Genomic DNA, 12,362 nt, shown 5'->3' on the forward strand with positions numbered 1-12,362 from the left:
TTAATGATGACTTCATAGGCAGGCTCAGTCAATTTCTGATAAATGGCTGATAAGGAAAATCTCTAAAACTCTTTTTTCTAGTGTATGTACCCCAACAAATCTGCCCTGGGCCATGCCTGCTGTCAGCCTTCTTCCTGTCTTCCCCCTTGTCCAAGATGAGTTACTGGTGATTATCTGAACTGTATTTGTAAATTTAAACCCCATATATGCTCATGTGGGGGTGAGGGGAGTGGATCCAGCCCCACAGGAAAGCGCATCAGCTGCCTTGCAAGCATGTGGAGCATACCAAGAATGTCCTGTAATGAGTCAATAACCCAGGATTACTTGCCCTTGGGTCGCAGTGGATTTTTTTTTTTTTTTGGACTCTATAGGGACTTGATCAGCACATGAAGTCTCCAAAGTACTTTTCATTCTGCCAATACCCTTATGATATAAGTAAACGGGGGTGGTGATGCTAATATTTACATAACTTCTCTATGTTTTAGGGACTCCAAATCACCTAAAGATACGCCCTTATCCAAAATCACTGTCTGAAGCTAGAGATCTGGCTCATTCGGAATTCTGGGTATATTTTTAGCTTTCTATACCCACAAGGTTTAGAGGATTTAGACAGCTTCTAAGCAGAGAGTCTTCAAGAAGTGCCATATCCGAAAGCTGGAATTATCTTTACAGGAGTTCTGAATTCCAAAGTGTTTGTGGACAGAAATGTCTACCTGCTATAATCCCACATCTTTTATTTTAGGTACCTTATTCTGAGAAGAGGTCCTTAAGTTCATCAGACCCCCAAAGAGGTCCAGAGCAAAACAAAGTTTCCTGGCCCCACAACTCTCTGTGCCACCCCCCTTATTCTGGAGCTGTACGTCCATTCCTTGACCTACACCGGATTCACCCCAAACCTAACTGAGGGACTCCCACCCTGACTCTGATACGTGCTCCCCCTGCCCTCCCTACACCAAGCCTCAGGGACCTGACACTCCTGCATCTGGCCTATCAACCACCTCTGCTCTTTGGAGTCATGACTCCCGCTTTCTATGATATTATAATTTCCTGTTGGCTTTTGTTTTTCCAAAGTCCACTAGCAATGGCTGGCTGATGGAATAGGGCAGATGGCTAGATCACAGATGATAGAAATTTAGTTTTAGGATGTTTTAATTTTCAGAGTGAGACCATTTTAATTTAACAGCCAGAAAAAATAGAAAAGATTTTTTTTTTAAGTTCTCTATTGTTGTTCCTCCTCCAAATTTCTCCTGCTTCTCGTCCTCCTCTTCCTCCTTCCACCTGAACATGCTATTCCCACCATCCTTCTTGAGCACCTCTGGGAGGGCCCCACTCTCTCTCAGACATGGCACAGAGGAACGTAAGGAGGCCTTGGAGCTGGGTGGCCTCTCCTAGCTGGGGCCCAGCAGCTCAGTTTACTCACCAGTAGGAAGAGCCAACAGTTCCTATGTGCTTACCGAGGCCACGCACTTTATCTGCATTAATACATTTAATCCCCACAACAGCCCTATGAGGGGAGCCATGTTACCCCGATGTAATGCACACACACAACACACTGAGGCACAGAAAGATTACATTCTTTGCCCAATAAGAAGCTCCCCTACTTGTCCTGGTCTTCTGGCTTCAGAGTCTACCCTGTCAGCACTCTATTCTGTTGTCCCTCAAGGGAAAGAAAAAAATCCTCTAAAATGAAAGTCACTCACCTGTCGAGCAGTACTCTTCTGCTAATTATAGAGATAGCATGGGTGGGGAAAAGCCTGGCACATCGCCATCATTACCATCTTCCTCTAAAGATCATTACTCTGACCTTCAACCATATAAACCTTCTAACTCTGGCCAAACTCACCTGCCTACAGAGTCCACAGGGCTGTCAGGTGGAATAAGTCAGTAACTCAACTGTCCTTCACTGCAGGCCACTGTCACCCTCTCAGTTTTTCTGTCTACTGAACCCCTCCTCTACCCTATTCACCTTCACCATCCTGCTTCCCAAAGCTTCTGGCAATGGGCATGGTTCAGTCTCTGTAAACACTTGAGGCCCTCAGTTCTCCTCACTGGTCTCCCTGCCTCTACTGTGGCCCTCCACAAATGTAACGTACATACTACTTCAAATACAAATGGTCCTGGTCCTGACTCCTTAATCTTGAGCCTCCTGCTCTCACTCTGGCAGTGACCCCTGCCCAAGAGTCCGTTCTTCACTCAAAACACGCTAGTTCCTGTAAACATCCCCAAACTCGCCTTCAGCTTTACTTCTGCCTGTGATGCTGTCTCTGGACCAGTATCCAGCCTTCGATCAAGTTCCAAAGCCAGCTTCTCCTGCAGCCTTTCCCAGACTCCCTCTCCTTTGCATTTTGCACTCTGTGTGTACATGCTAAGAGTGCGGGGTGGCAGGAGGTAGAAAGGAGTCTGTGCACACAGTCCTTCCCATCTCTGATCTGTAATGTCTTACACAAGCTTGGGACTCAATATTTGTTAAAAAATGAATTTATAAATAGGGAAAACTAAAGCCCATAAAGGTTAATTGACACAACTTGCAGATGTTAGCAGAGTGACAGTATTACTAATGTAGTAAGCCAGATTGCCCAAGTTTAAGCCAACTTCCTATCATTTATTAGCTGGTGTGACCTGGAAAAAATTAACCACTGTGTGCCTCAATTTTCTTATCATATCAGTAAAATGAGAATGATACTCATCCATAGAATGGCCATGAGGATTAAGTGAGTTAAGATATAGGAAATGTTTGGAATGGTACCCAGCACATGGTGAGCACTCAACGGTTAGCTGCTGCTATTGTTGCTATAAATGGCAGAGCCAGAATTAGAACTGAGGACCTTTGGCTCCCAGTCCAGGGTTCTTCATGCAGGCTCCATCTTCTAGCACTGGGTCCCTACTCTTGGTTCAATATCCCTGCTCCATCCAAAAGAAATACACGCACAAGCCTATGTGTGTACACACACACACACACACAAACATACGTTCAAGTCAGCAGACAGGTAAACATTGCTTTTCCATTTAAGGTCATCTACAACTTTAATGAAACTATAAAATCTTTAGTTGGAGAGGAGAGGGGAGGGGAGGGGAGGAGAGAAAGGGAATCCTCTGTCATTCACAGTGCAGGACAGCCTCTTATATCTAAGAAAGACGTGAGCCCTTGGGGTCCTTTGTAGCATCTCTAGCTCCAAAATAATCCTACTAGCAATTTCTGAAATGCCATCATTACAGGTTTACAATGTCACATGGATAATTGATTCTGGGTTCAGGCAGAACTGGGTTCAGAATGCAGCCCTCTCACTGCCAGCTCTGGGACAGCAGGCAAGTTCTTGATCATCCATCCCTGAGCCTCTGCTCTTCCTCCTGCACTGGGCTGTAGCAGCATCCATGAACTGACCTGTGCAAGGCAATTAGCCCAGTGCCCAGCACCCTGTGTTGGCTGTGGGTACTAGTCCTTTGGGCTAAGTAGCACTCCCCTCCTCTCATTCCAAGTTAGGTAAAACCCTCCTGAGAGTGCTTCTCAATGGGGAGCTAAGTTTCATGTGACTTTATCAGGATCCAGAAAGCTGGAATTCCCCAGGGATTAGGTGCTGCTGGGATGAAAGTGGGAAGCCCCCAAAAGCCGTCCACCAAAGCACAGCTTGTGAAGTCTTTCTCTGGCTACTGGAGAAACACTGACTTCTCCTCCCTCACAGTCCTTCCACTCTTTTCCATTCCTTTGTACACCCACTCATGAAAGTGTCTTTTCTTTCAGATACTGCTTCCACCAAAGAAATCAAAGAGTCTAATTTTGGTTCTCACTTGATTTAGGAAGTAGCCTTTCTTACACCTACCATCATGTGTCCCAGATGCATTTTCCTGGTGGAGGAAACAAATCCTATCCAACCATATTGTCCCCTCTCGTGCACTCTTCAGACTGAACCAGCAGAGTGTTGAGAGGACAAGTGATTAGGACTGTCTCCTGGATGTATGGCTGGAAGCTGAATGGTTTATCAGAAGATACTGGTGCTGTTTTGTCAGTTTCTCCTCACTTGAGTCAACATTCCAGAACTCTACCATGTATGTAATGACACTTTTATTTTGTATATTTTTTTATTGGAGTTCAATTTGCCAACGTATAGTATAATACCCAGTGCTCATCCCGTAATGACACTTTTTTTAAAGATTTTATTTATTCATGAGAGATAGAGAGAGAGAGAAAGAGGGCAGGGGCAGAGACACAGGCAGAGGGAGAAGCAGACTCCATGCAGTGAGCCTGACCTAGGACTTGATCCCAGGCCTCCAGAATCACTCCCTGAGCTTAAGGCTGTGCTAAGCCGCTGAGCCACCCAGGCTTCCCCCACACACACACCCCCACCCCCGCCCTGTAATGACACTTTTCTGATGCAAATTCCCCATTCCCAAATGTGTCAGAGAATACAGTTTTATCTTTAAATGAAATGAAGACCTTTAAACAGCTTCTAACGCTTCCAAAACAGAACTAAGTCCTAACTTCCCCCTCCACCCTTCAACAACAGAGCTGTCTTTGAAATCTATGTGGTGGAACCATAACTTCTATATAAGCAGCATTCAACCAAATACAAGTTCTATCATTTTCTGCACCAAGGCTGCTGATATGTTTCCTCAAAGGAGAACTCTTTTCATGAGAGAGACTCTTATAGAAGACAGAAACTTAGAATACTATACTTTGTGTGGCTATGTCCTCATGAACTTTGCCATGAAATATGGTGGGTGCTGGCAGAGAACTTTCCTGAGCCTAGGGTCCAGGCTCTTTAGACATCTCCTCTGAGCCAAACCAAACTGGAGGAAAAAGTGTGACTAAGGCTGGTCAGTAGGTGGCGACCTTTCCCCAGCATTGGTCCCGACCCTAGCTCAGAGGCACAGGGACATGTTCCTCCTGGTCTAGGCTCCAGAACACTGGACTTTGTTTCATGTTACCTCTTGGGAAACTGTTGTCCCAAAATACTACGATACCCTAACATGTGTAAGGAAACCAGAAAAGGCATTATCCATTCCATTTTTTTTTAATCTTTATTTTATTTTTATTTATTTATGATAGTCACAGAGAGAGAGAGGCACAGAGACACAGGCAGAGGGAGAAGCAGGCTCCATGCACCGGGAGCCCAATGTGGGATTCGATCCTGGATCTCCAGGATCGTGCCCTGGGCCAAAGGCAGGCACCAAACCGCTGCGCCACCCAGGGATCCCTATCCATTCCATTTTAAAAGAAAATACATTATCACCTGGAATGACCACAATGCAAATTTTTTTACAAAAGGTATTCCCCTTTATTAAGCATATACTACACCTCCATCTGCTCCCCCCATGCCACTGTCATTCCATCCCCACCAAATAAGATTTCCCTGGCTTTTTCTGGGTTTGGAAGAGAGGGGAGGAGTCCCACAAACTGAACTCTAAGGGACAGTCATTAAATTCATCTACCCTTGCAAATCTAGTGATTGCTCATATGATCATCAGTGTGTCTGTCACAGATTCTCCCAGAAAACTCCACAACTTGTATTTACTTTTAAAATCCACCTTCATTTTCTGTGGATCTTAGCTGCATTGACTTTATTGTAGGTCAAGAGATATTTTAGCAATTCCTACTACTTAGCCAGAAACAGAGGAGCATCTTCAAGTTACTTAATGTAGATGGAAGATGAAGGTCCGTGTGCAGGGCACTCCATGCTGCAGACAAAGAGAGTGTGCATGCACCATGGTAGGTCCCATACAAGAGCACTCACCGAGGCCAGTGTGGGTAGGGAGGCTCCACAGAGAACACTAGACTAAGAGTCTTGAGGCACAGCTGAGGTTTGGACTGTTCCAGAAGAGAAAGAGCAGTCCTTCTGGGGGGAGAAGCAAGGGAAGAGAAAGTAAGAGGCCTAGGGGACAAGATGATGAAGAGATTCCATCAGTGAAGGTGCATTAAGTATAACAGCAGAGGCAGGAGTGAGCAAGGGGAGGTCAAGGGTGAGGAGTGAAATGGCCTTGTTGGAGGGAACAATTCATGTTGAGAAGCAGTGGGGAAGAAAGTCCGCAAAGCAGGCTGGGGTTACAGCTGGCGGTTCTTAACTGCTGAAACAAGGAATGATCCTGGGCAAGTATCTATCTCCAAGGCTGCACTATATTGTAATAACAGTGATGAGGATTTGCATGCAGCTACCTTAGGACAGTTTAACAATAAAGGCTTTGGTGTCAGAAAGTTCGTGACTTGAGTCCCTGCTCTCTGGTTTACTATCGATCTGACCCTAGATATGTTTTTTAAGTTCTCCAAACATCAGTTTTTTCATCGGTAAAATGAGTTTGAATTATCAACTTTCATAAGGCTGTTATAAAATTTAAATCTGATAATGAACACAAAACCCAGAGACAACCCCTAACTAGGGAATGTGACTGTGAACTGGTACATCCTTGGCTTTCCCTTCTCAGTACTTCCCAAATTTGTCTGAAGATAAGAATGGCCTTGGATACTTATTAGTAATAAAGACTATCCACCTGTCGCCATGGAATTATTGTCCCCTTGGAACCGTAATTCAACAGATTTGGGGTGGAGCCCAGATTCTGTGTTTTTAAAAGTATGCTGGGTGATTCTTATCATCAAGGAAGTATGGGAGCACTGGCAGTATTTCTGAAAACAGTGGTTCCTAAACTTTATCCTGCATCAGAATTTCTGGGTGCCAGTGAAAATACAGATTGCTGGTCCCCACTTCCAGAGTTTCTGACTCAGTGGGTCTGGGGAAAGTCCTGAGAACAAGCATTTCTAAGCAGTTCCTAGGTGATGCTGACACTGCTGTGGAGGGAGTGAGGGGGATGGCTCTTTGAAAATGGCTGCTCAAAGTCTAGGGACCTGGTGGATCAGAATCCCTTGCTGGGCTGGCTAACCCAGATCCTTCCAGAAGGCCCAAACTGGCCTACAATTCCATACTTGTAACAAGTACTCTAGGTATTCCTGATGAATACTGAGTTTTTAAGAACTCTGCTCTAGGTACAGCTTTAGAATATGACCATGTTCATGTGTATGTACACATTTGTGTGCATGCATACACACGCATACCTCAATTTTAGATAACATTAAACATTAAAATGTGAAAATCATGTAATTCTCAGAATAAAGAGAATATGGCTGGCTAATAAAAAAAGAATACGTTCAGTGCCTTTAACTGCTAGGTAAATCTCAAAATAGATCCTTATATTACTTTTAGGTATCAGTATTTAAACCAGAAATCTGGCCCAAATCAAGTTCTCTTGTGTTTAGCTGTGACTGAAGCCTCTCTCTCCAAAATAGCAGAGCCTTTCTTCAGCCAGATAGTGGCTGCTCACTGAAATCTGTACAGCTTTAAAAAAAACTGATGTTGGGGTGCCTGGGTGGCTCAGTCAGTTAGGTGTCTGCCTTCAGCTCAGGTCATGATCTCAGGCTCCTGGGATCAAGCCCTGCATGGGCTCCCTGCTCAGCAAGGAGCCTGCTTCTCCCACTCCCTCTGCTTCTTCCCCTGCTTGTGCGTGCACACCCTCTCTGTTAAATAAATAAAATCTTAAAAAAAAAAAAAAGAATTGATGCCTACTCTAAAGAGTCTGATTTAATCAGTAAGCGGTGCAGCCCCCAGTCACATCTCTCCAAGCACTACCACATGTAGCTGTGTTTCAGAATCACCCCTTTGAAGGCATTTGTAATTCAGTGTATGTTTAGGAAGCAGATATCCTTTAAAAATATCAATCTGGGGACGCCTGGGTGACTCAGTCAGTTGAGCGTCCAACTCTTGATTTAGGCTCAGGTCATGATCTCAGAGTCATGAGATTAAGCCACATATGGGGCTCCACACTAGGCATGGAGTCTGTTTAAGGTTCTCTCTCTCCCTCTCCCTTTGCTCCTCCCCCTGTACTTACACACTCATTCTCTCTCTCTCTCTCTCTCAAAAAAAAAAATCTGAGGAATATATGAAAATTCCTACAAAATAATAATAGCAAACAATACCTACGTAAATATAAAACATTTTAGATTATCTATTGCTGAGGATTATCCCATGCTTTTATAGGATACATGTTTTCATCAGTCATAGATTCTAAATGCATCTTTTTAAAAATCAGCAGGTGTTACTTAAGTCCTACTATGTGAAACATTCATGAAGTCCTGGGTTTACTTATCTACTGTTCATTTTGTCTGGGACTAAAGAATTCAAAGCATGATGAATAAAGTAGCACACGTAAAGAAGTCCTTGGTAAACTGTAAACTGTCACGAGGATGGAAGTTATTAGCAACAACCCCCATTCCAGACTCACTTGTTCTTTGTATGATTTATGATAAGTAATATTAATATAGTACTTCTACATGGTGAAACCTCTGCAAAGACATACTTAGAGAAACCTGAACATGCTTATAAGTGAGAAAGTTAAGCAGGAAAAACTATAGAAACTGAAGAATATCAAAATAAATGAGCTCAGCAGCTAGAGAAAGGAGGCAAAGAAGAACACTCTTTAAAAAACTGCTTTAAAATTCATGCTTTAAATGAGCAAATATGTTGATATTGTCAGGCCAGGTACTCACTGTGAGAGAAGGAAGATAGACCAAAGGATACAATGAGGGAAAATAAGAAAGGCCCTCTAGTGTTTGACTGGATTTATAAGTATCAGTATGAATCTTTCCATTTTTTTAAAAAAAAAAATTTATTCACGAAAGAGAGAGAGGCAGAGACACAAGCAGAGGAAGAACCAAACTTCCTGCGGGAAGCCCAATGTGGGACTCGATCCCAGGATCCTGGGATCATGCCCTGAGCCAAAGGCAGACGCTCAACAGTTGAGCCACCCAGGTGTCCCAAACCTTTGCATTTTTAAAAATACATGCCTCCTAGCTCTGTCCCCTGGAAGCACCTAGAATCAGTGACATTTTACCAATGGTTTTAGTTTTAGTTTCTAAATACATTCCCCACTAAAAAGAAGCAGGGTCCTTGGGTAAATGGCTAATTCTAGGGCTAGGGCAGGGAAAGTACTGAGTAAGCTACAAGCATCTTGTGGAAGAAAGTAAATCTTCAGAAACTGATGAGGACATGACAAGGAATACAGGAGCAGCTTGAAGGGCTCCCACTAGCCAATTGTGGGCAGTTTGGGCATCACAACAATAATAGGTTAGAAGATGTTGGACAGAAAAAGAATCCAGGTGTCCACTGGAATAAAGAAAGATATAAATAGTAAGTAAATGGGGAAGAGAAAGCTCTTTCTTACAGTGGAATACTAATAAACATAGGAGAAATGTCGGTTTTTTAAAAAATCATGATCTGTAGGGCACCTGGGTGGCTCAGTCATTGAACATCTGACTCCTGGTTTCAGCTCAGGTCATGATCTCAGGGTTGTGAGACTGAGCCCCACTTCAGGTTCTGGGTTGACTGAGGAGTCTGCTTAAGGTTTCTCTCTCTCTCTCTCTCTCTCTCTCTCTCTCTTTCTCAATCTCTCTCTGCCCCTCCCCTCACTTGTGTGTGTGCTCTCTAAATAAATACATACATACATATGTAAATAACTCAAATCATAGATGTGCAACCTACATAGTAATGACATATTTAGATGGCAATTTTCAGTGGATTCTGAACTACTCAGTGAGAGTCTGTTGGTGAACAGACTATTCACAGAGTCTCAAAGTGTCTCTCCAAAGAGTACTTGCTGATTACAAAGGGGCTAAATTCCTGTAAGTGGGGAAATCTGGCAGATACATGCTTCCCTCGACAATCAAAGTGATATGTGCCTCCCAATGTAACACACAGGCAACACAAAGCTTACACAGTACTACTGCTGCCAACAATGCATAACCTGAGTCTAGCCATGAGGAACCAATCAGGCAAACTAAAAATAAAGGGTATTCAATAAAATAGTTGGCCTGTGCTCTTCAAAAATGTCAATGTCATCAAAGACATGAGGAACTGTTCCAGATTACAGAAGACTAAATATACATGGTGACCAAATACGATGAGTGATCCAACTGGATTCTGGGTCAGAAAAGAACTGCAAAACTGAATATAAACTGTGTATTATATATAAGTATTGCAATACTTATATATATTGCATCAATCCTCAATTTGATCAATGACTGTGGTTATTAAAAGAATGTCACTGTACTGCAGGGATACATATGGAAGTATTAGGGATCATGATGTCTGCAACTTACTCTGGAATGGTTCAGAAATGGAGGGGAGGGGCTCAGCTGGTTGGGTGAAGAGAACTCCAATATGGAGAAATGCCTTATAAATGGTAAATCTGAGTGAAGGTATATGAGGCTTCATCATTCTATCTGTACAACCTTCCTGAAGATGTAAAAATTTTCAAAATGAAAATTTTAAAAACTGGAAATGATGTTCTATAACTGAATATACAGTACATTTTGGTAAAATCCAAACAAAAGCAACTCTTAATAATGCTATGTTATCAGAATATTTTGATCCAAATTATTGTATTGAAATGTACTTAACCAATAATATGATGAATAAATTAGTGTTAAAGAAAGATTTAGAACCAAATTTTAATCTGGCTACTCATAGGTCCCAAGATCAGTTTTGCTTAATCCACAGAACTGGGCCTTACAGGGTTTTTTTTGGGTGTGTGTGTGTGTGTGTGTGTGGTTTATTTTGTTTTTTTCAAGCACTGAAGCAGTTGCTCACTAATAAACATAAGAACTATGATTTTTTTTTTGCTCCTCTTGAAAAACACTCAGCCTCTCAGTGCACTGAGTCAAGTCACAACCATGTTTTCACCATTCTGAATATCTCCCTGCCAGCTTCACGCACTTCAATTACCTGCCTGACTTCAGAAAGAATTTAAGTTTGTGAGCTCTCATTTAGGCAGTAAAGAGGAAAGTGAGAACATCATCTCTGGAAAGGAGTTGAGGAAAAGGTGGAACCTAAGAAAGCATCTCTAACTCACCATGCCCAGAACTGAATTACAGATTTCTCCTTCTTGCTCCATCCCCACTTTACTGACAAGCCAAAACCTAAGAATCATCCTTGATGTCTTCCTCTCCATCAAAACATCTATCAAATCTATCCCTAAGTCAATGGATTTTACTTCCTAAATATTCTCAAATCTGGCCGTTTAGCTCTATTTCCAATACCAAAGGCATCATCATCACCAATACTATCACCACCACCAGAACCATCACCACCATCATTACTACTACCATCAACACCACCATCCCTATCACCATCACCACCACCAACACCATGACTGCCATCATTGTTACCACCACTGCCACTACAACCTCCACCCTATTTTAAGTTCCTACCATCTTACATCTAAACAGGCACCATGCCTATGTTTCTTAAGTGGTTCATCCACATTCATTCTGGCCTCTCTTCAATCTGGTCACTACACTGAAGGCAAAGTTACCTTTTTCAAAAAGCAAATTTTGAAGCCTGTCTCCTGTTTAAAAATCCTTCAATGGCTCCCACAGCTCTTGGATAAAGGGAAAACCCACCTAAAAGGGCCTGCAAGGCTCTCCATGGTCTGGAGCTCAGCCATCGATTCATTTCTTCTCTCTCCCCTTCACCCTGTGCTTTTCTATTCCAGCCTCCTTATATACTTTAAGCTCCTAAAACTCAGCATAATCTCTTTAAAAATAATTCCTGTGCCTAGAATTGGATTAATCTTAATTATTGGTTTATCACACTATTTAAATTGGCTGATGCATGGCCCTCTTTATTTATGTATTTAAAATATTATAATGAGCTCTATAGAGCTTAGTATCTAGAACATTACCAATAACTTGTGTGCCCCTTTGTGACCCTCCCCATCCCCCACTGCTGGTCCTCCTCTGAATTTTTACTCTCTAAATTTTGGGGTTACTTTTCACTGCCTTTTTGTTTGCTTTATCATATATATTTGTATATCTGAGCAATCCATTGTTTAGGGTTGTTTTTCTTTTAAACTTTGTAAAAAGAGGGATCCCTGGGTGGTGCAGCGGTTTAGCGCCTGCCTTTGGCCCAGGGTGCGATCCTGGAAACCCAGGATCGAATCCCACGTGGGGCTCCCGGTGCATGGAGCCTGCTTCTCCCTCTGCCTGTGTCTCTGCCTCTCTCTCTCTCTCTCTCTCTCTGTGTGACTATCATAAATAAATAAAAATTAAAATATATATATATATATATATATATTATAAACTTTGTAAAAAGGTATCATGCAGAATATAGTCTCCAGAGCCTGTTTGTTTTTCACCCACCATTATGTTACCAATATTCACCCATGCAGTTGTGGGTAGCAGGGAGACTTGCTGTTCGCTATTGCCATACAATATTCATTATGTGAATGTCCTCTGCCTGCATTGCTCTTTGTCTTCTTGGACTAGTTAATTCTTATTTATCCTTCAGCTTTCAGCTCAGGTGTCACTTCATCAAATGTTTCCTAAC

The 12,362-nt window shown here is 42.6% G+C and overlaps 1 protein-coding gene across 31 annotated transcripts in view; it reads right to left on the reverse strand.

Annotated features, from left to right (window-relative positions):
* The window catches only part of GLIS3 (GLIS family zinc finger 3), a 548,443-nt gene that overhangs the window by 457,548 nt on the left and 78,533 nt on the right, over window positions 1-12,362 (reverse strand). The window lies entirely within an intron of this gene.

The sequence above is a fragment of the Canis aureus genome, chromosome 1 (genome assembly GCF_053574225.1).
Source record: "Canis aureus isolate CA01 chromosome 1, VMU_Caureus_v.1.0, whole genome shotgun sequence".
NCBI lineage: Eukaryota > Metazoa > Chordata > Mammalia > Carnivora > Canidae > Canis > Canis aureus.